General features: G+C 44.5%; 1 protein-coding gene across 2 annotated transcripts in view; it reads right to left on the bottom strand.

Moving 5' to 3' along the window:
• The window catches only part of RGS6 (regulator of G protein signaling 6), a 292,282-nt gene extending 284,237 nt beyond the window's left edge, over window positions 1–8,045 (bottom strand). For both annotated transcript variants that reach the window (XM_066631615.1, XM_066631606.1), the window contains exon 1: window positions 7,638–8,045. The gene's annotated coding sequence lies outside the window, so the exon portion shown is untranslated. The remainder of the gene's footprint in view (window positions 1–7,637) is intronic.
• Between the last annotated feature and the right edge of the window lie 16,009 nt (window positions 8,046–24,054).

Consider the following 24,054-nt stretch of genomic DNA (forward strand, 5'->3'; position numbering starts at 1 on the left):
ATGATGTCACTTCTGGTCATGACATCACTTCCGTTGGGTCCCAACAGATTCTCATTCTAAAAAGTGGGTCCCAGAGCTAAAAGTTTGAGAACAACTGGTCTAGCATTTCTCAAACTGTGAATTGCGACCCAATTTCTAGTGGGTCCCGCACAGTCTCTGATGAAAACATGGGAGATAGAAAGATCAGATAATCAATTGCCTCAAAACCGGAAGGAATATTCCTTGCAGCTTTTGGGTAGTCCTGGCCCGCTACCCAACAAAAATTGTGTCATGACCCACAGTCTGAGAACCACTAGTCTAGAGCAGGGGTGTCCAAACTTTTGGCAGGAGGGCCACATCATCTTTCTGACATTGTGTCGGGGGGCCGGGAAAAAAGAAGAAATTAATGTATATTTCAAATTTGAATAGGTTTACATAAATGAATATATTATAGATGGAACTTATATGAATGAATGAAGGTCTTGCAATAACTCAGGACCTATAAAAGATCTTACACAAAGCAAGGCTGGCCTTTCCTTCGTTGCTGCTGCGGCATCACAGATGTGAAACAGCAAGCAGTGGAGGGATCTCTCATCCCACAGCTTGCGTGAGAGGTAGAACAGTTGCCCTCATGCTGAGAGCAGTTGTGTTGGGCCAACACAGACTCCAGCAAGTATCCGGAGGGCCAGAGGCTCATTGGAGACTGGGGGTTCCCTGTGGGCTAGATTGGGAGTCCCCGAGGGCCACAAGTGGCCCCCGGGCCAGGGTTTGGGTACCCCTGGTCTAGAGTAATACACGTTCCTCTGTATGTTGATTCCCCCTAGATATACTTCTGAACATGCTGGGAGCAACACAACCTCTGGATGACCACAGGCCCAAGGTAAGCTGCCCCTCACTGGCTGCTGGGGAAGCAGAACATATTCAGTTGCTTTTCCGCTGAAGTAAACAGAAAAACTGTCATTGAGTGCACACATTATGGTACCTGTGACCACATGGAATTGCTGGATGGTAGAAATGCAGGGGGAGGGCCTATTTCTTAAATTCTCTCTTTTCTCTTTTTATTTTGCAATGTTCAAGAGGCCATTATAATAGTGTATTGCTTTAACAAGCATCAATTCTGGTAAAACCTTTGGCTTGTCTTGCTTTGTGTTCCTTAATCTTCCACATATGACATCAAATTCTGTTGCCAGGGAGATGTTTACGCAGATCATTATGACTTTATATGGCAAAACAAATCACTAGTTTTTATGCATTTTTCCCCCCTGAAATTAAGCAGACACACACACACACACACACACACATCACCGATCCATATCATCTAGGCAAAATTGTTTCCCAAAGGGAAAGCTCATCATCAGTCACACTTTAAAGCTCTCTAATGATGCTTATCCCTGACAGAGTAAAATGAAATATTCCACTAGAAAGGCACCCAGTCCCAAAACCTTGTGCAATTTTTTATCTTACATGACAACTTGTCACTTTAAAACAGGGCTTGGAACATGGGCTGATGGGGCGGTTCAGACATTTTTTTGCAAGAATGTCTTTAAAAAACAACAGCAAGGCACTTATGAACTTTAGGACCTATCTAAATACTTAGTTTGTAGCCCAACAAATGCACAGTTGCTTTTACTATATACAGGGTCATCCTGCTATCTTCCTTCCAGGAAATATTCCTATTTTGGAGATCCTGCATTTTGCCAGCACCCAAATAGCTTTTTGTATGTCCGGCTGGTAAGATGCAATTCCTGCCCTGCCTCCATGGCCATAGGAAGCAGGGAGTCCAAACTGAACTTGAATCTGTATCTAAAGAGGCACCCTTTCAAGTGGTGTCCTCAAATGTAGCAGGGGGGAAGCAACTGTCCCTGTTGTGTAAGAAGGGTTAATTATCTGGGGTGAGTCTACAGAACAGCTGAATGAAGTTGGAATGATCTTGTGCTCAGGAGTCTGGGACAGGTGTATAGGATTAGAGCAGGGGTGTCCAAAGTTTTTGGCAGGAGGGCCACATCGTCTCTCTGACACTGTGTCGGGGGCCGAGGGAAAAAAAGAATTCATTTACATTTAAAATTTGAATAAATTTACATACGTTTACATAAATGAATATATTAAAGATGAACTTATATGAATGAATGAAGGTCTTGCAATAGCTCAAGGCCTATAAAAGGCCTTGCACAAAGCAAGGCTGGCCTTCCTTTGCTGCCACTACTGCATCACAGATGTGAAACAGCAAGCAGTGGAGGGAGCCCTCATCCCACAGCTCACGCGAGAGGTCAAACAGTTGCCCTCACGCTTAGAGCAGTTGCATCGGGCCAGTGTGGGCTACAACAAATCACCGGAGGACCAGTAGCTCATTGGAGACTGGGAGCTCCTTGAGGGCCGCATTGAGAGGCCTTGAGGGCCGCAAGTGGCCCCAGGGCCGGGGTTTGGGCACCCCTGGATTAGAGGGTAATGGGGGATGGAACATTGGGGGAAATTTAAGAGATGCTGTGCCTATGTGCTTTTCTCTTTTCTGTAACTGATGCAATAAATGGATTCCCGGTCACACTTGGTTTGGCGTTATTTTGATGTGAACCTGTAATCTAATAATCCCTTTTCACCCCAGTATGGCATCTTTTTCAGTATCTATTGCTGGTGTCTCTTCTGCATCTTTTTTCTTTTTTTTAAGATTGTGAGCCCTTTTTGGATAGGAAATCATTTTTTGATTTATTTGGCTGTCTAAATTGCTTTGTGAACTACTTTTTGTTGAAAAGCACAATCTAAATATTCTTAATAATAAAAAAAAAGCGGGTTCAGAGCAGGTTTCTTTTTCAATAAACCAGAATTTAACCCTAATCCAACTTCTTAGGCATCTTGGACCTCAACAGGAAATTAAGCCCCAAACCAAAAATCTTTTCGCCTCGGAAATAAACAGATCAAAAGAGTGGTTAAATAACCAAAAGTTCAATGAAGATCCTTTAAGACTGCAATCCTATACACATTTTACCTGGGAGTAAGTCCCACTGAACACAATGGGACTTATTTTAAAAAGGATTATTATACAAATCAGGGAGGGGGGACAGGTGTCTCAAAAGTTTAGGTAGCTCAATGAAATCTCCATTGAAATGCAGTACACCTGGGAATACCCACTCAATAGTTAATGGTCAAACAGCCCCTTCCTATGATATTTTTATTTAAATATCTTCATGGATGATAGGACCCTCAAAGGCCCCTTTCAACCTGTTTTTTACAAAGCCATCTAATCACACTTTTGCAATTCCATAACTTCTAGCACAAGCCTACACATGCCTACTCAGAGATAAGGCCCACTGAATTCAATGGGACTTACTCCCAGGTAAGTGTGTATAGCATTGCAGCCTCAATTAGAAAGGCTTCTTTTTGTCAACCCTACACCTACTTGTACTTCAAAATCTACTTGATTGTCTCTGTTCTGGTACCAACACAATTTTTTTCCCTTCTGCCTGCTCTCTCCAGCCATTCACAGTTTTACAAGCCCATCACGTTTCAGCTTAATTGTTTTCTCCAGTCCACTGAAAAGCTTTGAACTTCTAGCTGCTCTCACACTTTTTATGTTGATGTTTTCATATGGAAGAGAAAGCAGGAGGAAAGCACTTAAACCAGAATGGAGTACCCTGGCCAGTGGAAGTGTTCCATTCACATCACAAATCAAAAGCCTCTTTATTGTGTGAAAATGCCTTGATTTCATTTATTTTTTAAAAAACTGTATTCCATCCATCTAAAAAAATGTTGAGGGCAGCTTAAACTCCAGACTTTAGCTGGATGGGCTGCAGAAATGAAAACGGGAGCGCTAGACCTAGACCTGCTGTATCAGATGCAGTGCATCGCTAATACTAGTCATCTTTCCGCCTTTGCAAGATAATGCTCCAAGGTGGAGATCAAGAACAACAGCACATGATCCAATTCACAGCTAATAGTTTGGGGTGGAAGGGGGGGGGAATAGCCTTGCTAAGGACAGAGCTGAAGATGCTGCTTCTGATACCTTTGGAGACTTTTCCTAGAGATGAGCCAGTTGCAGCTTCTATGCAAGACAGATATGGTCAGGCTGATCACCCTTGCACTAACACATATCCTTTTAAAAAAGGGCCTTTAAAGGAGGACACATACTCCGCTCCTCACCAATGCTATGCTCTCCAAGCACACAATCATTACTGGCGAAGGGCACGGCCTGCTATTGCTTTTGAACCAGGACTTTGAAACATCACCTTACACACACTAAAAGATGGTTGAGGTGCATAGATGGTCTACAAAATGCCTCCCCCCACCTCTCTCTTAAATATTCCCTCCCAGAGTTGCATTTCTCAGGATCAGCAGGGCAGATGAGGAATGTCCATGGGGAACATACTAAGGCACCTTAATACAGAACATTTTTACGTGCAAGTGTGATCCACAAATTTTAGTGGTAATTTGCTTCCATATAAATTTGCAGCTTAAGCCATTTCTGCCCAGTGTTGCATATACACAACAGGGACCAAATGTGTACACTTGTGTGCAGGGCAAAAATGGGTTAAGGGACACAGTTCTTTTTTTTCTGTATATATGTTTCTTTAGGAGAACTGAAGAAATGCAAATCATCCCAATGCTGCAACCTTGACTACATTTATGTTTATTTAAGCAAGGCTTAAGTCAAGCCTGCACACAGCTTGCCACCCATTAAACACAACATGCCCTGTAGCCTGCCAATCACAAAGACCCTTCATGCTGTTTTTGAAGCCCCTGCCAAGTAGCAAGAATAGCTTTATCAATACTGTGGTGGGCCATCCTTCAGGATTAGTGGACTTTGGTGAATCACTAGCCAGAATTAAAGGATGTTAGAGCCTCAAGGGACCCTAGAGGTCATCTAGTACAGCCCCTGATGCATGCAGGCAATTGCTACTGTGCCCCAACAGGTGGCCATCCAGTCTGTTTCTATAAGCCCATTCTAGGGTAATGTTTAGGATAAAGAACCCTGGCTATCAGCAGTGCTCCTCCTTCCCTCTCAGCTGCTATAACAAAAATTTCAGAATGAACCACACCAAACCAGTCAAATATAAACCGCTAAAGTTCCCCTTTCAAAATTCACACCAAGCCTAACTCCAGGCGACTCAAATTTAATGGATCACAACTGGGTTATTTTACCACTTCTGATCTGCATGTTACAAAACTGTGGGGTACCTGAGCCCGTTCCATTTTCACAGAGGTGGTGGTGATGATTTGCAGGCAAGCAGTATAGCAGTACAACCTATAGACCTGGCTTCCAGCTGGATGAGCAGAGAGTTCAAGGGAAGGGGGCTTTTCCTGAGGCAATTTTCTGTATTCTGGTTGCATACTGCAATGTGCAACAGGAAATATGAAAAGCTGCCATTTCAGCTTGCCTTAGGATTCTCTTGCCCTCTTCGAAAGCCTGCACTGGATTGTAAATAGCTTGGGGATGGATGGCTTCTCACACACCAGCAATAGACTTCATTTTATGTATAAGCATGTACAACTAAATAATATGCAACAAATATGGCCTACATACCACTCAGTCTGCAACCCAGTGAAGCCAAAGTGAAGCCAAAGTGAAGCCAAAGATTTCAACAAATCTGGGCCGTTTCGATAAGTGATGTTTGGTTCTGATTTTTGTTGGGGCGGGGGGGGGAGAGATTAGCATTCCCTGCATCAGTAATCCAAATATAAAATAGGGGGATCTGTTGATAAAATAGGAGGATCTCCCACTTTCAAGTCCCCTCTAGCACAATTTCTCCACTAAAAGGCCTCCTTTCAAACCACCAGCAAGAATTCCTTGACAGTGCTGGGCTGACCCTGTTTACTTGGAAGAGTCACACAATTTCTCCACTAAAAGGCTTTCTCTCAGGCCACCAGCAAGAATGCCTTGACAGTGCTGGGCTGACCCTGTTTACTTGGAAGAGTCCCACGGATTTTGAGGGGACACAGCTCCAAGTATGCATTGCAGCCCAAATCCCAGAGCCAACTGGCTCCTGTCCCATTTCCTTTCTTGTTTCACACAGAGTTGTGGATCCAGCAGCTGGTTGGCTCAAAGGCAGGTCCGTGACAGACCCTTTGCCCCTACAATCAGCTCTGCTAAGACCCCAATGGCCCAGGGCCTCCGTTCCCAAGTATTTTGGCTTTGGTTGCTGGCATTGGGCCTCCAGCATAAATAGAACCCTGTTTTTGTATTTTTTTTTAAGGTGGAAAACTTGCAATCGTCCCATCTTTGGAACAAAGTGCCCTAGTTTCCAGTCCTGCATGTTCACATTCCAGTTGCTGCGATTCGCAAATGCATCTTACTAATTTTCATTATTCTGCTGCATCGAATGGCCCCACAGAAAGATATTTTGGGGCCACCGGTGAACTCCCACAAATGCAGAACTCCCAACTTCATTCAAAGGTTCATGCAACTGGCATACCAACAAGCCTGGAGCACAAATCCAGCCAGCATTTCCCAAACCCCAACTGGTTGCTTAGCAATTGTCCAGCGTGCCTCTCCACACCTGCTTAGCATACAGAGAACTGAGGCTGCAATACTAGGCACACTTTCCTAGGAGTAAGTCCCCTTGACTATGACCTGCATAGAACTGGGCTCAGTCTAAGGTCTCTTCCCACAAACTCCCCCCAAAGAGGAAACCAAGGTTGTAATCCTGTGCACACTTTCCTGGGAGTAACTCCCATGGCTATAATGGGACTTACTTCTGAGTATACCTGCATAGGATTGGGCTCAGTCTAAGGTCTCTTCCCACAAACTCCCCCAAAGAGAAAACCAAGGCTGCAAACCTATGCACACTTACATGGGAGTAAGTCCCATTGCCTATAATGGGACTTACTTCTGAGTAGACCTGCACAGAATTGGGCTCAGTCTAAGGTCTCTTCCCACAAACTCCCCCAAAGAGGAAATCAAGGCAGCAATCCTATGCACACTTTCCTGGGAGTAACTCTCATCGATTATAACGAGACTTACTTCTGAGTAGACCTGCAAAGAATTGGGCCCCAAGGTGTCTTCCCACAAACTCCCCCAAAGAGGAAATCAAGGCTGCAGATTTATGTACCCTTACATGGGAGTAAGTCCCAATCAACTAAGTGGGGCTTTCTTTTGAGTAGGCATGCCTAGGATTGTATTGTACTGCAACTCTCCTGAAACGAAACCCAAACCAGGACCTGCAGCAGCGCCCCTGGAAAGAGCTGGACTCCGAATGGAACGCGGTGGCCACCCAGGGAGCGTATACACGACGCCGGCGATCCGGTTCAGGGACTCTTACCTCTTCGCACAGTCTCCACATCCCCGTCAAAATCCTCACCCCGCGGCCCTTTCCCCACCCATTCCAACAGGGGCGTGCAGCAGGTTTACTCGGAAGCAAGTCCCACCAGGTTCAGCGGGGGGGGGGGAGTTTACTCCCCTGTAAGTGCGGAGAGGGTGGCAGCATGCTTGCACTCCGCGATCCACACGGGGGGAAGCCGTTCGGTGGCGCATGCATAGGGCAGGTCTACTCAGAAGTAAGTCCCACTGTGCTCAGTGGGGCTTACTCCCAGGAAAGTGTGGCTAGGACTGCAGCCTATGCAGCGAGGGGGGGAGGCGTGCGGCTGGGATGGGGGGACCATGCACGGCTAGTAGCCCTCCTGGTCCCTTCAGCTCACTGGGGTGGAGGGGAGATGCTGTGCAGGGCCATTACCTTGGCAACCAGGGCTCCGCTGGAGGGTCCCCTTCCGCGTTAAATGCCTCCTCGGTGGCAGGGAGCAGCCTGATTCATGGTAAGGCAGAAGAGGGGGGCGGGAATGAATGGCAGAGGCTGGCAGCTCGCGGGCTCTCCCCCTCCTCTGGCAGGATGCTGCCCGGGTCTTCTCCAGCACGCCCGGGGGCTGCACCCGGGGGCCAGCGAGGCTGGCAGGCGGGAGTGCTCCCCCCAGATGGGCCCCCCAGCAGAAGTGCTGCAGCCAGCAGCCCAGATCAACATGCCCCGGGGCTCCTGGCTGCTGCCACCAGCTTCTCCTGCATGCCCGCCTCGGCTCTCCTTTGCCACTGCTTGCTCCGCTAAGGATGTCCGCAGAACAGAAGGAGAAGATGCCGAGCCTCCTCCAAGTCCGAGACTGGTCCCCAGCCAGCCAGCCAGCCGGCTGATGGGGGAGCAGCGGCTCCCACTACAGGCCGCGAGGGGAATTGCAGCCTCCTTTGGACCACGGGCAAACCTGAGCTGCTCTGGACCCGATTCAGAGGGATGCAGCCACGTGGAGCTTCCAAAGAAGGGATGATGATGATGATTTTGTCATGTTTCACTCTATTTAACCAGGGCGACCAGATACAATGGAGGACAGACCGCCTCTTCCTTTAACCAAGAGGGAATTTTGGCAGGTGCAGCTTTTTAAACCCTTCCATGTTGAGTTGCACCTGTCAAAATCCCCTCTTCTATGCAGTGGTTAAAGGTAGAGGCACTGTGGGCCCAATCCCATCCAAATTTCCAGCACCAGTGCAGCCCTTCAGGAGGCCTTTGTGACATCCTCCCCACCACAGGATCCAGTGCATGCCCCATTAGCAGGGCTACACCAGCACTGGAAAACTGGATAGGATTGGGCCCTGAGTCCTCCACTGTATCTGGTCACCCTGTACTTAGCTAGATTTGCCCACAATCAAGACACAAGGAAGAGACATTAAAAAAATGTTCTCCTTTCTCTGCCCCAACCATGTCCCATCATGTTTTCATTCCACTCTTCCTTACATGGAGATGAGGTTGGGGGAAGGGGGGCAGGGCAGATTTTCTACCATTCAAGAAGGTCCTTTCAGATCTTGAGACACAGCCTAACGGGAGGGGTGCTTGTCTTCTTTGAAGCAAGCTGTGACTTCTTGGACCATCTCTATCCCTGATAGGGATAGATCTCTATCAAGATCTCATATCCCTGAGAGAGAATGACTATTAAAACCGTCTGACTGTGATGTTCATACATCAGAGGTTCCCAAACTGTGGGTCAGGACCCACTGGTGAGTTGCAGCCTAATTTTTGGTGGGTCTCCAAAGGGTGGTGGAAAGATCAGATAACTAATTGCATCAAGCCCAATCAGATACTGTAGCTCCTAATTACCCTGCTAAGAGCACAGATCCTGCAGTTTGCAAGCATGTGTAAATATAGGAAGATAAATGTTTGAAGGTCTTTTTCTAATTATTATTATTATAAACAAATAAAATATTTCTTTCTTAATCTCCTTTTTTAAAAGTCTGGTAAACCTAGGTGGGTCCCGATAGAGTGTCGTTTTAAAAAACGGGTCCCAGTGCTAAAACATTTGGGAGCCACAGTCATACATCCTTCAAGGCATGCCTAGATCTGTGGTCTTTATTAGCCATGACCCTAATAAATAAACAAATAAATAAAATTTGTTTATGACTGGAAACCCACCAGCAATCCCGCTCCCCTCCTGGGACCTGATCTGACCCCATTGCAGCTCACCCCTTGCATCCACCTGCCCCATTTCCCTCTACCACATGCATCTGCACAACAACCCTGTGAGGCAGCAGTCTAAGCAGGGCTGGCCTTAGGCACTGAAGGGCAAGACAGTAAGAAGAGCCTATGCAGGATTATATCAAGAACTCAGTTTTGATAAGGCAGTACCATTACTGGATTGGATCCAAGCCCTCGATTGCATTTATTTGGTTGCCACGCCCCCCCCAACTCAGGTTTCACTACCCCATCAGGGTTCCAACCCACAGATTGAAGAACACTGGCTTAGATCATTTTACAATTGTAACAGTGTAATCCCATGCATTACTCATTTGGGAGTAACTCATTTGGGAGTTACTTCTGAGTAAACCCACATAGGACTGTACAGTAAATTTCTGCTCTGAAGTCATTAAGGTAAGACTACAACAGGGATGTGTTTGAAAACAACTTATTCAGGACCTTCTCTTGTGGTATTGGAAAAGTTATCAAGTCAGTAATCCCCACTTCCTTTCTAAAGCCATTGTGCAAGTTTGTTAAAAGGACAAACAGGATAGAGCAGTGGTTCTCAATCTTTTTGGCACTGGGATGCACTTTTTAGAAAAGCAATCTGTTGGGACCCACTGGAAGTTATTTCATTAACCTGGAAGTGATGCCATGGCCGGAAGTGACATCATCAAGCAGGGAAATTTTTAACACCTCCGTATGACAATATTAAGTAAAAGTTTACAATAAGTATAAATTTAAAATTTTATTGAACATAAAGAACCCTTCTAACCTCCCAAGCAGTTGCTGATCTGTTTAAAAAAGAATTCCCCAAACACCCCAAAGGCTACAAGTCTATCCACACTTATCCAGGAGTAAGCCCCATTGACTATCATTGTCAAAAGCATATACATAGTAGCCTGTTAAAAGTACAGATCTGTAATGTCTCCCAAAAGGCAGTCACATACCATCACTGGTGTCATGAGGAGGGTGCAGGGGTGTGGGCCGCACCGGGTGACACACCGGGGATGTGTGTGTGTGTGTGTGTGAGTGTGAGTGTGAGTGTGAGAGAAGTGCCCTGGGGGGAGGACGCACTAACTTTGCAGCTTCAGGAGGTACCCTGTCATGCCATATGCCGTTGGATGTGGAATGTCTGGCGGAGTGCAATGCAAAAAACAGAATTGAAATAGCTCCTTTCCTTCATGGGTCATGTTTCCTCATGAGTAGGCAGATGTGCCTTGGCTGCTGGTCAGGCCAGGCAAAGGGGAATGTGAGGACACCAGATGGGTCCCGATCCGATGGAGCTGGAGTGCAACAAATGCTCCAGAAGTCGAAGGACAAAAGAGGGTTGAACTGGTAAGGGGAAGTTTTCTATTTTGCACTTGACAAGCCAGGTGGGTCTTTATCTTGATGTGCCTGAAATAGAAGAACTTTAAACTGGGCACTGGGGAGGGCTGGAAATCTCACTGATTCTTTTTGGGGGTTGTTATTGCAGGCAGATTACAGAGTAAGCCCCATTGACTGACCACTATGGGACTTACTTCAGAGTAGACAGGCATAGGATTGGGCTCACAGGCTGCAATTCTACCCACACTTTCCTGAGAGTAAGCCCCATTGACCACTATGGAACTTACTTCAGAGTAGATTCACTTGGTGGAACAGGACTGGCTCCCCCTTATTTAATTATTTCTTTTATTTTAATTTAATTATTTATAATTATTTATTTTAATTTGCTTGATGATGTCACTTCTTGCCATGATATCATTTCCAATGGGTCCTGGACAGATTGTCATTCTAAAAAGTGGGTCCCAGTGCTAAAAGTTTGAGAACTGCTGCAGTAAGGTGTTAGTAAGTTTACACGGGGTGCATGTGTGTGACTCTACAAGTTTTCAGAATCACTAAAATCAGAGTTTGGAGGACTAATACCATCATGTTATATATCAATCAATGCGTAATTTCATGCAGAATGCAATGAAATAAACCACATTGAAATATCTGTGTTCTAACCAAAGGTACACCCAAAAAACCAGTGGGGGCAAGGCGATGGTACATCACCACGCCCACCACCTGGGATGTTGCCCTGCCCACTGCATGGGGTGAAGCGCAGGCCTCCCGCACCAGGTGACATGAAGCCTAGTGACACCAGTACATGCCATGGTAGCATCAAGTCTAATATATTAAAAATAAAATACACATTGAAATGAATGGGAACCCCCCTGAAATGGGCTTGTGACCCACCTAGTGGGTCCCAACCCACAGTTTGAAAAAGGGCACATTACAACTGTAATCCTTAGAAGTTAGGAGCCACACAGTCTACATATTACTCACAGTGAGGGGATAGTCTGAGGTGGTCAAACTCTGTCATATTCTCTTTCGGACTGCAGGTGTGGAGGTTATAGTTTAGAATGTGAAAAAAAAAACTCTCAGCAAATTAAGAAAAGGTTTAATGCAGACCTCTCTGGTGTGCTGGCTGTTTTTTGAATAAAGGAAGATTAAAAAATAGGACTCACCACCTGCGGTTGGAAGTAGAACAGTCCAGAATTCTCCCACCTTCAACATACCACTGTGTCTGGCCTAGATGCCTTTAAAGGGGATTGAACAGCTTTCTAGAAGAAAACTGCATCACAGGTTACAAGCCATGATGGGTTTGTGCAACCTCCTGGTTTTAGAAATAGGCTACCTCAGAATGCCAGCTGCAAGGGAGTGGCACCAGGATGCAGGTATCTTGTGTGCTCTCTGAGGGATCTGGTGGGCCGCTGTGAGATACAGGAAGCTGGACTAGATAGGCCTTGGACCTGGTCCAGCAGGGATCTTCTTCTGTTCTTACGTTCACCCCACTCTGCATAACGTCTAAATGGGTGAGTTCTGCTGAAACCAGTGTAACTTATGTTGGAGTAAACATGACTATGATTGGGCTGCTCAAGTAAATAAATCATAATAACTCAGTGGGATTGCTTTTGCACCATGAATGTTGGAACCCAGCAGAATTGATGAGGCCTGTCATTGCTGAAATCTTGCATTTGTTCCCTTCATGCTGTAGTTGCTCAGCGGCTCTGACTTAATGACCAGAAGACTCACCTGCCCAGCATGGAGCAAGGATGATGTGTGATGTTGTCATTGCTACTACTCCCACTAGGCTCGTTTTTCTTGGAAAATTAGCAGCAGCTCCACAATTTTAAAAAACAACAATTCTGTAACTCGCCTACCAAGGAACAGCAGTTCTCTTGTACTCATAGGAGTCTCAAAAACATATTTTTCTCACCACAGTTCAGAGCCTTACAGCTATGCTACCAATCATGCTTACTTGCTTGTTGCCAGCCCATATGCAAGGAACTAAGAGACAGGGCTACAGATTGCAAAGAAGGGGGAAATGGCTATAAAAATGGGAGCACCAAAACAAAGCTGTCGAAAGGAGGGTGTTGCTTGTTTCTAGAATATTTGTTCTCCCATTTTACCAAAAGTAACCGAGCCGCATAATACCTGAAACCACTTTATTTTAGCAGAAGCTTTTGTGGACTGCAGTCCATTATCAGATGCATCTGGTGAAGTGGACCACAGTCCATGAAAGTTTATGTTGAAACAAACCAGTTAGTCTTTAAGGTGTTACAAAACCCTTTGTTGTTTGAAGTCTCCTCTTCCATTGTAGCACATGGAGCACCAAAATCCATTGTGGTTAATAAGGCACAGCATAATACAGACAGTAGAGTACAGTAGAGCCAAATGGTTCTGGGCCTCTTCACTGGAGCCACATGTTCCCTGCTGGCAGCAATGGAAGCAGCATGCAGACCACCAACACTACCCTGCCATAGGACTGGGCTGTCTATATCCAATGAGAGGCAAAAGTTTAAAAACTAGAAGTAGATGTTGAGAAAAAAAGGGGGGGAATTGGACTTACAGCTAAGAAAGACAAGGAAGTTGCTTAAAGTAGGTTCTGCTATTAAAAAATCCCATACATATTTTAGTTTGCTAGAGATGTTATTTCATCCCAGCACACTCTGAATGCCACTGCTTTTCTCCTGCACCCCAATGGTGAGCTTTTTCCCCAGCTTCTTATCCTACATCAAATTGGCAAAGCAAAGGGTGCTACAGAAACACCTCTGGGCACAAGATCTCTGTGTGTGTGTGGGGGGGTGGGAATGGGACCTCATTGTTATTTTGACCATTTCTGGGTTCCACCAACAGGGATGCTTGTGAAAATTCTCTGCTTTGTTCACAAGTCTCACTGGGTGCTCATTTGAACCTATGGTCATTTTTAAAAGATATCAGTGTTACACCAGTTTAAATGTGTGACATTGATACTCTCAGATAAGCAATGTTCATTTCGGGTCATTTGCAGATACAAGGAATGCTGAATATCATACGGAAGTTTATCCATTTTATACTGAAAGCAGAATTGCCATCTGGCAAAGGCCCAAGATCCTTGAGAAGTTTATGTGTAGTGGGAAAATAATCCACATTCAATATGACTTCTGAGCTTATTTCCATGTATATAGGGGAATGTTTGTTCAAATCACGGAGTAGCCTTAGGCAGGGAAAATACTATTTTGAGTCTTAGAGGCCATGGGAATGTTCTGCTGTCGCTGGCTGCCCACTCTATCTGTCCCATGTTTGGGGAAATTTAAGAGGCAAATGGAAATAACAGCATTTCAGCACCAGGGTGCTCCATTAATTTTGAACATGACTGCTACAACTAGAAAGGCTCTCTACAATCCATGCCACCACCTAATATGTCAAACCATTTTCAGCAACCTCTACTATGTAATGTATGTTGCAAAATACAGCTGAGTCACACTAACAGAAAATAATAATTCTCCCTTGTGTTCCTTGCAGGAATGGCTTTAAAGTAATTATTTACTATCCTCTTGGAATTGGTAACATGTTACTAGTGAGCTGTTCTGTTTACCGCAAAACAGTTTCAGGCAATATAGAGCAGGTCTAATTTTATGTTTCTTAAAGAGTTGCATTTATTTTTCTCATTCTCAGTTATTATGGAGGCAGGAGAGGTTTATCTCTCAGTAAATATCAACCTAATGGCTATTTTCAGAAAGCAGATAAGCTTGCCTTCGTGAAATTACTTGATTAGAAGCTCAGGCATAGGGCATCATGTATTTTATCTCTGTTAGTATAATACGTACATTTTGGTGTTCCCTTATAATTACCTTTCTCTTGAGTCAGTATTACAGCCCATAAGATACTATAGAAGCATCCCATTGGTGGGGACAGTGGGGTCCCAAGAATAATCTTTCTTAGAGAAACACCTACTTCTTCATGTGCCTACAATTTTGGAGTTTAGGCAGGTGGCTATGGGAAAGAAGGTCTTTTGTGTGATGGTGTCTGTATTTTGGGGTTCCCTAGACCAGCTTTTCTCAAACTGTGTTCTGCAGAACCATGAAGATCACTGAGACTCCTCCAGGGGTTCTGCAACCACAGCGCCAAAAGTCCTGCCAGCAGCTCTTGCATTTGATCTGGTTGAGGAGTGGGGTGGAAAGGAGAAGGTCTTGCTGGGGTGGAAAGGAGCGGTAGAGGCCAACTCACAGGGCCACTTTCCTGCTCTCACCTTCTCTTGGGTTCACATGAACGGGGAAGGAGTGTTGCAAAAGTGGGCAGGCAGAAGCTGCTACCAGTTAACATGAAACAATCTTCCCAGCAAGGAGAGGAGGGTGGCTCTTCCCTCTCAGAGCAGGAACCAATAAAACACCCACTTCACCCACAGAGTCCACCCCACATATACTAGAATCCTATTCTCCTTCAATGCTTAGTTGGGAGGGAGGGACCCTTTGAGGTTTCAATGATCTTCATGAACAGTTGAGGCTGCAGTCATGTTTCTTTGGAAGCAAGTCCCTTAGCAAGTAGCTTACTTTCCAGTGTCGGTGCAGCTGTGCCAATGGGTATGTGCTGGATCCTGTGATGGTAGGGGCAGTCATGGAGACCTCCTTAAGGCAAGGGAATGCTTGTTCCCTTACCTCAGGGCTGCATTATGGCTTCATCTGCATTGGAAAGTTGGGTAGGATTGGGCTGTGAGTGTTGGAATAGACTCTGGAGTCCTACCCATGTGGTGCTCAGCCTCATGATTTTGTTTCTATACATGTTCATAGTAGAGGGCTTCATGCTTCAGTGTCAGTTCTTTTGGGCCCATTAAGAATCTAATTTAGAAAAATGGTTTGTCTGGGTAATCCATAGTTCGGGCTGAAGCCTAGTTAAAATCAATGAAGTTTAATCACAATTAGCTAGATGTATTGTTGAGGCAGCAAGCTTTTGAGAAACAGCTTTCATGTTATTTATCTTTCCAGTAAATCAATCTGGGCACAAGAATATGGCAAAATAGTTCTTCACCCAAAGACCATTAATATATTTTCATAAATTCTATTTTTTCTTCTTTCCCAGTGTCCTACCCCCACCACACTACGGTGCCAGAAGACTGGAGGATAGCAAATGTCATGCCAATCTTTAAAAAGGGAAAGAGGGGGGACCCAGGAAACTATAGGCTGGTGAGCCTAACATCTATACTGGGTAAGACGGTGGAATGCCTCATCAAAGATAGGATCTCAAAACACATAGACGAACAGGTCTTGCTGAGGGAGAATCAGCACGGCTTCTGTAAGGGTAAGTCTTGCCTCATGAACCTTATAGAATTCTTTGAAAAGGTCAACAGGCATGTGGATGCAGGAGAACCCGTAGACATTATATATCTGGACTTTCAGAAGGCGTTCGACACGGTCCCTCACCAAAGGCTACTAAAAAAACTCCACAGTCAGGGAATTAGAGGACAGGTCCTCTCATGGATTGAGAATTGGTTGAAGGCCAGGAAACAGAGAGTGGGTGTCAATGGGCAATTTCCACAATGGAGAGAAGTGAAAAGCGGTGTGCCCCAAGGATCTGTCCTGGGACCTGTGCTTTTCAACCTCTTCATAAATGACCTGGAGACAGGGGTGAGCAGTGAGGTGGCAAAGTTTGCAGACGACACCAAACCTTTCTGAGTGGTGAAGACCAGAAGTGATTGTGAGGAGCTCCAGAAGGATCTCTCCAGACTGGCAGAATGAGCAGCAAAATGGCAGATGCGCTTCAATGTCAGTAAGTGTAAAGTCATGCACATTGGGGCAAAAAATCAAAACTTCACATATAGGCTGATGGGTTCTGAGCTATCTGTGACAGATCAGGGTTCTTGGGGTGGTGGTGGACAGCTTGATTAAAGTGTCAGCCCAATGTGCAGCGGCGGTAAAGAAGGCCAATTTTATGTTTGGGATCATTGGAAAAGGTATTGAGAACAAAACGACTTAGTAGTATTATAATGCCATTGTACAAATCTATGGTAAGGCCACACCTAGAGTATCGTGTCCAGTTCTGGTCACCACATCTCATAAAGGACATGGTGGAAATGGAAAAGGTGCAAAATAGCCTAAAATGATTACTGGGCTCTAGTGATGATTACTCTAGAGATTTACAGTCACTAGAGTGACTGTAAAATGATTATACCTTCCTTATGAGGAAAGGCTATGGCATTTGGGCCTCTTCAGCCTAGAAAAGAGACGCCTGAGGGGGGACATGATTGAGACATACAAAATTATGCAGGGGATGGACAGAGTAGATAGAGAGATGCTCTTTACACTCTCATACAACACCAGAACCAGGGGTCATCCACTAAAATTGAGTGTTGGGAGAGTTAGGACAGACAAAAGAAAATATTTCTTTACTCAGTGTGTGGTTGGTCTGTGGAACTCCTTGCTGCAGAATGTGGTGACAGCATCTGGCCTGGACACCTTTAAAAGGGGATTGGACAAGTTTCTGGAGGAAAAATTCATTATGGGTTACAAGCCATGTACAACCTCCTGATTTTAGAAATGGGCTATGTCAGAATGCCAGATGCAAGGGAGGCACCAGAATGAGGTCTCTTGTTATCTGGTGTGCTCCCTGGGGCATTTGGTGGGCCGCTGTGAGATACAGGAAGCTGGACTAGATGGGCCTATGGCCTGATCCAGTGGGGATGTTCTTATGTTCTAAGCCTATTTTCTCCACTGGCTTGAGATATTATGAAAGCTGTCTCAATGCTTTTTCTTCCTAATTCTGCCAGATCTGCCATATGCCATAAAGACATATGTGTGTTAAATTGCAGAACAAGTAAGAAATCTTCAGGAGCCCTATGAACAAAAAAAGCTCTGATGGCTTGCATTACAATATGGAACATAGGGGCAGTGGCATAGCTAGAGGGGGTACAAAGCACTATGTTTTGCAGGGAACATCACCACAGCATACAAGCAACCCCTCCCTCTCCCCTTCACAGCCATTCCAGGCTCAAGAGCTCTAACACCCAGAAGGGCTGCAAAGGGGAAGGGGAGGCCACTTGCACGCTGCGTTGAGGCTCCCTGCAAAACTTAGTGCTTTGTACTCCCTCTAGCTATTCCACTGCTTCGGGACACAGTTGGGATCACAGACAAAAGCCAATTCTGCATGCTAGCTGATTTGTACACACTTTTTATCCAAGCAGCTGACATTCTTCTGGTTCGATCGTGTGAGTCACTGTATGAAAGCAACAGCTAGTATCATTTTGTTTTACAGTCCTAGCATCAATACAAGGAAACAATTTGACTAGGATTGTTCCAAAGCAGTAGCTGCTGCCACTGGGCTGCTGCTTCCTCTAACACATCGTTTCTCAAACTGTGGGTTGGGGCCCACTGCATAGGTTGCAAGCCAATTTCATGTGGGTCATGTAGCACCTAGCTCAGCTGTCATTGAAAATACAGAGATGGGGGCAGGGCCTGAGGTGGCTGAGTAGCCGTGTTTTTCTGAGCTCCTGGAAAGCTCTTGGAAAACACGCTATTCCCAGAATTGCGGGTCTGATGAGATCTGAGGATGAGTGGCCAGGAGAGGCCTTGATCCTACAGATGGTGTATGGTTTCAGAGAAGAAGGGTCCAGCCAGGGACTGTTTTTTCTCCAAGGGAACCCAGCCATCGATGTCGGTGATGGTGAGGATTCAGTGTTGAAATTAAGCCGAAGGCTCCAAGTAGGGAAGGAAGCTGAAAGAAGCAACTGAGTGTTGTTCCATTGTGTGCGTCTGGCATTAATTGACTAATTGACTGCCTGATTAAGCTTAAGAGAAGGAGAAGGAGGGGCAGGCTTTCCCCCTCCTGGGAGAAGAGGAAGGAGGGGGCGGCTTTCTCTGCGTATTTATTTGTTGATGTGAGAAGAAGCTTTGGAGGAGATCTGCCGAACTTGTTGTGGAAATATGAGTGCATAACTCTAACTTTATAAACCTAAAAATTGTTGGATTACAAATTAACCGTCTTGGAATACAATTATTGTTGTGGAGTGTCCAGTTTCATTTTCCTGTGGAGAGCTTGTGGAGTGCCTGTGGAGAGCGGCTGGAGACCTGCATTTTTTTTTTTTTTTTACAAAAGTGGTTTACATTCCTTTGATTATCTCCTGGAAAGGAATGCGGTTGACATAGAAACAAATATAAATAACAGAAATAAGATATAAACAATAGAAATAAGAACATCAGGGACATCTAGTGGACTAAAAAAGATGCTACAAGGACAAGAACAGGACTTGGCAAGTGAAGTAAGAAGAAAGAAGATATAAGAAGGAAGAAAAAGGATAACAGGAAAAGGAGCGAAAGTTAGGAGTTCTTCTGTCCCGGAGTCCAGCTTGGGAAAACTAACACAAGATGAATCGAAAGGGAAAGAATGGAAGCAGACAATACAAGACAATATAGAGAAATTAGTGGTGATGGGACAGCAACAAACAAATCAGTATCTGCGGGTTCAAGCTAATTTGGATGCGTTTACACAACTAAATGATCTTAGTGTGCAACTTAAAAATGTTATATCCGAATCATATGAGAAAAAACAAAGGATTAGGGAAAAAGTATTGGAAAGCAATAAGCAAATCGATATTTACAAATCCAAATTAGCCTGGAAATCTTAATTCAACAGACAAATGAGTCTAATACACAACAAACAGGAGAGGATCAACAAAAGAGCAAAGAAATGGAAGATAAATTCAAAACACTGGAGACAGGACAAAACAAACAATTGGAAGAGACAATGTTATTGGAGATAGCTTGGATGATAAAGACTCAAAAGTCACCAGACCACAAAGGAGAAGAAATACTTTGATGCAGATTGGATTGATCAAGTGAAGGAAGAAGAAATACTTCAACCAACTGACATAGATTGGAATGATCAAGTGAAGGAGATGACTCATCAAGATGTTGATTTAGCAAGAAGGGCGAGTACATTAAACTGTGATCTGTTAAGAGGAATCCATGTGAAATTTATTAGAAAAAAAAAGATGGAAGGTTAAAGTCTAGAGAAGAGAAGAGATTTGGCAGACCAGTGGGTATCTAGGTTGGAGACAAGGGAATAGATAAAAAGAAAGACGGTAATGTGTTAATTTTGTATGTTAGAAATTAAAGTTTATTAGATGTCAATGAGAATTTATATAAGTTTTATAGGTGATATGTAATATGCATAAAAATTTTAGTTAGCTTGATATTAGATGTAATGAATTAGAATTAATTTTAGGTGATATTGTTTTGGATGTTTACGTATATGTTTATGTATTTAGTCATGAGGATATATTAATTTTGGATGTTATAGGTAGAGAAATGATATATGTAATTATTAGGATATTAAAAGTTAGAATTTAATATGTTAGATACTGGATTATGATATTAATTCTTGTGAGGATTTTATATGCTAGATATTGGAAAGACATGAAGATCCCAATGAAAGATTAATTAATAGAGAAAATAATGAATGTGGTGGAAATGGACAGATTTTTAGAGAGCTTGGATCAACAGTGAAACCGATATAGATTGAGTAATGAAAATTATTTTATGCTTGGTTGAAAATAAAGTTGTAGAAGTATAAGATAGGGTGTTCAGATGAATGTATTATATATATGATATATTATATATGATATGATATGATAGATAAAGGATAAATGATATTAAGAGGCTAACATAGAAGAGGAACTGGATTAGGAAATAGGTAATGATTTATTAGTTATAGTGATGTATGATATCTTGCACCCTCTAATACTGTATGTTGTGTGTGTTATTTTTGTTTTTGGAAAAATTAAAAAAAATTAATAAAAAAAAAGAGAGAGAAAATACAGAGCTGAAAATACAGGGTACAGAGCTGCTGGGCAGGCGGGCTCCTGGTGGTGGAGAGATTCTCTGCCACAGGTGGTTCTTTGCCACAGGAAGTAGTGATGGCATCTTGCCTGGATGCCTTTAAGAGGGGATTGGACACATTTCTATAGGAAAAGTTCATTAAGTGTTACAAGTCATAGTAGGTATGTGGAAGCTCTTAACTTTAGAGGCAGGCTGCCTCTGATTGCCAGATGCAGGGGAGGGCACTGGGACGAGGTTGTGTCTGTTATCTTGTACGCTCCCTGAAGCATTTGGTGGGCCACTGTGAGATACAGAAAGCTGGACGAGATGGGCCTTTGGCCTGATCCAGCGGGGCTCTTCTTATGTTCTTAGACGTATGGTGCTTCGCCTTGAATAGGTGGGAAGATGGGATACTGGAAAGGGGTGTGGGCTGATTTTTGGAGAAGGATTCAAGGCTGCGTTTTCCTTTGACTTCTGACCTGGAATGGAGTTCTGAGCTGAAATTCCAAGCTATGCAAAATAACAGAACAAGTGCAACCTTTGGCTGATTGCAGCTTAGATTTGAAGCCTAAATTGATGATGTCACTTCCAACCATGACATCACTTCCAGGTTAATGTCATCACTTCTGGTGGGTCCCAGTGCTAAAACATTTGAGAACCACTGCTCTAACACAAAGGGGAAATACAAACACAGGTGCAACAGGGCAGTGAGGAAGCCCATGCTATAATAACCTGCTTTAATAACTTCACTTTCCATCCCCTGAAAGCCTCACATTTGCCTCTCCATTGTTGTAGGTGTTCTTCCTGCTGACAACCATTCAGAAAAGGTCAAAGAGTGGAATGCTGCAACTGATAAGAGAGGTGGGGAGGGAGGTGATTTGTTGAGCAGTGAGAGGCCCTCACAGCTACAAGAAGCATAGTAACGCCATAGCCCTGGGACATCAGCCAAGCCTGCAATTAGCTGTGTCAGATTGGCAAAGCCTATAAATGTCATGGCCAAATTAGGAATGTCAGCTGTATCCCCTGCCAGAACGTAGCACACATCTTTCCTGACTTGGCAGTTTGACATGATGTTGGAATGCAAACTTGTGACAACAGCTGACAGAAAATTGGGTTCAGGCTATTTGTCCCTAGACATGGCTTCCAAAGTTTTAAATGATTAGATGTATTGGGATACTTGATGTGGTAGGGGCTGAGTACATCCAATAACCAAAGATTTGGGGAGGAGGGTCACCAAAGGGGAACTTAATGTGACACTCAAATGCGTGTAAGAAAACCCCAACATTTTTTTCTTGAATAAAAAGTAAATTAAGAGACTTGAATAGAGGAATCACTGGGGAGGGGGCACTTCATCCATTCCTCACTGACTGTTTTTCCTCTAAAAACATTTTTTTTAATTAGAAAGAAAAGCAAGCAACCCAAGTTTGGAATTTCAATACATGCAATGCATCTGTGCGTACCATGTAATCTGTCCCTCGGGGAAGTCTTTTAAAATATTTGTCATTGCTTCTGTCAGAAGAATGTTTATTCCAGCTGAGAGACAGAGTGACATATCCTGGCTACTGTTCATAAAACATTTTTTTTGCCCCCCCCCCCCTTAGTTTCCTAGCAGTGAACAGAAGTTCCAGGGACAGCATGACAGGATTTTGTTTCTTTTGGAGAGACTTACTTGTTGGCATCCTTCAGTCTCGGAAGACTATGGTATCGCGCTCTGAATAATGTTCTGGAACAGAGTGTCCTCTCCAGTGCGTGAAGCCTGGGTAAAGTAGATATGGAGGATAGGCTGTTACCCATGCAGCAAATCCCCCCTCTCCACGTCACTGAAATGGTCCAATGGAAAGGCAGAAGCCAATACGGTTGGTTCCAGCGGCGTCGCAGGAGTTGCCAGAACGTGGCTGTGTTCAGCCATGAACTGCCTCAGGGACTCTAGCTCCAGATTTTGCCTCGAGGTTGACTCCTGAAGCCTTTTCCATAACTGGATGTAGCCACAAGGCAGTGGAGGTTTGGGATCAGAGTTTTCCTTCTCTCAGATGAGCTGCCTTCCCAGGTTGACGAGTCCCATCTACCCGGTGGCTATTTAGTCGCCTCTTACGACAAGTAAGCCAATCTGAGGGCCTGTTCTTATCCCCAGCCCCCAGGGGACGGAGAGACTTATGGTGACATGAAGTTCCCAAGCAGTCACCTTGTCTAACCTTGCTTAGTCAAGGTGCCTGCATCATGCACCCTCAGGCCATGCACTGGGACCTTTTAATTGGGCATAAACAAGCAGACCATATTGGAAGTGTGACAATCAACACATGACAAACAGGATCCCTTCCCTCCACCCAGCCTCTGCCTTTTATATGAAGCAAGGGAATTTATGCTTTTGGCATGCATAGTTAGGAGACAGATCCATGTAATGCTTCATAATAATAGTCTCTCAGTGAATAGAATCAGGGAGCTAGCTGTGTTGGTATTCAGAAAAAATTAATGTCAATGTGGGACCATACCTACACAGCTCATGTTCATTTCAATGAAGCCCTGCACAACTGAACTTTCTGGTAGAATGTGCTCCATTTTGCCTGATGTGTAAGGAGAGGTGTTACCTTGGGCTTGCCACGGATGTAATCCCATATGGGCTGAAATACAGCGCATATATGAACCTGCCTTACACAGAATTGGAGCCTTAGTTCATCTAGTTCAGTATTTATTTATTTTATTATTTATTTATCACCTTTTTATACCGCCTTTCCTCCAAAGAGCTCAGGGCGGTGTACACAGCTGCTCCCCTCCTTTTGTCCTCACAACAACCCTGTGAGGTAGGTAAGGCTGAGAGAAAGTGACTGGCCCAAGGTCCCCCAGGAAGCTTCGTGGCTGAGGTGAGATTTGAACCTGGATCTTCCAAGTCTAAGTCAAATTCCCAGACCGCTACACCATCCAGTACCGGCCCAATACCTCCTGGCCCTTGAGACAGCCTGCCAAATGCTAGTCTTCTGTCCTATGATTTGCCTTTTGAATGATGTGCTGGTCTCTGCTCCTCCCACTCTCCAATTTCTAGCTCAGCATCCCCTTCCCTTCCACATTTCCTCTTCTTCTCTGTCCACCTTTTGAAAAAACTCCTACTACTGAACACGCTACTGAAAAAACTCCACAGTCAGGGAATTAGAGGACAGGTCCTCTCATGGATTGAGAACTGGTTGGAGGCCAGGAAGCAGAGAGTGGGTGTCAATGGGCAATTTTCACAATGGAGAGAGGTGAAAAGCGGTGTGCCCCAAGGATCTGTCCTGGGACCGGTGCTTTTCAACCTCTTCATAAATGACCTGGAGACAGAGTTGAGCAGTGAAGTGGCTAAGTTTGCAGACGACACCAAACTTTTCCGAGTGGTGAAGACCAGAAGTGATTGTGAGGAGCTCCAGAAGGATCTCTCCAAACTGGCAGAATGGGCAGCAAAATGGCAGATGCGCTTCAATGTCAGTAAGTGTAAAGTCATGCACATTGGGGCAAAAAATCAAAACTTTAGATATAGGCTGATGGGTTCTGAGCTGTCTGTGACAGATCAGGAGAGAGATCTTGGGGTGGTGGTGGAC

This window comes from Tiliqua scincoides, chromosome 1 (genome assembly GCF_035046505.1).
Source record: "Tiliqua scincoides isolate rTilSci1 chromosome 1, rTilSci1.hap2, whole genome shotgun sequence".
Lineage (NCBI taxonomy): Eukaryota > Metazoa > Chordata > Lepidosauria > Squamata > Scincidae > Tiliqua > Tiliqua scincoides.